Genomic DNA, 996 nt, shown 5'->3' on the forward strand with positions numbered 1-996 from the left:
ATCCAGCCCGACCTGTGTTTACATTTCCACAGCGAGCCAGCCGAGGGGCCGCGGCGTGCGCTCCCCCTCCGGCCCCGGGAGGAGGAATGGCGACGAGAAGCCTTGGAAACGCGCCGCCGCTGTGGTCAGCGACCGGTCCGACCGAATTCCTCTCCTCTCTGTCAAATTCCTGCAGCGTGTCCGCCTTCAGCGAGCGGCGCAGCTGCAGCGGTGCCTGCTGCAGAGCCAGTCCCTCATGCCGTGCAGCAGAGCAGGCCCTCCGCTGCTGCAGAAACTGCTGCTGCTGCTTCCTCTGTCGGGTTTCCTGCAGTGGAAAAGGCCGGGGCTCCCTCCCTGGTTCCACCAATTGAATGTCCAGCGTGCAACCGAGCAGCCTCGCTGGCGCTGCTGCAGCCTATTCGCGATGAAGAAGGGGGCGGACACGCACGCACACACACACCCACACACCCACACACACACACCACAAGAGGCGTTAATTCACTAAATCATGTAGTGATGCGAGCAAGCCGTCAGTAAAAACGCCAACCCATCCTTGCAGGGTGATGATCTACATCTCAATAGAGACTGGGCAAGAAAATCATTATAATAATAATAAAAGAGGTTTGCATGCAAATAAGCGCAACTCCAAAATTAAAGAGGAAGAAAGAAGCTGATAAGAAGACCAATATTATCCTTCCACTTATCATTAATATTATCCTTCCACTTATCATTAATATTATCCTTCCACTTATCATTGCTCGTACTTTAACCCTGCACCACTCAATCTGACAAATGGTTTTAAAAAGTCAATCACTTTACGTGGGGATTTCAACGTGTCTGCAGCCCACACGGAAAAACTGACACCCCTAAGCATGACCGCAGCTTGTAAATTATGGACGCCAGAGTGCAGCGGACTTCGAGGGGTCGTCTGTCACGCAGTCCACGCACGCCCTTCAGAGTTTATAATCCAAGCAGGGAAGGAAAAAGAAAAAAGAAAAAAAAATTCGCTGACGCACG

The sequence above is a fragment of the Xiphophorus couchianus genome, chromosome 14 (assembly GCF_001444195.1).
Source record: "Xiphophorus couchianus chromosome 14, X_couchianus-1.0, whole genome shotgun sequence".
In the NCBI taxonomy this organism is placed as follows: domain Eukaryota; kingdom Metazoa; phylum Chordata; class Actinopteri; order Cyprinodontiformes; family Poeciliidae; genus Xiphophorus; species Xiphophorus couchianus.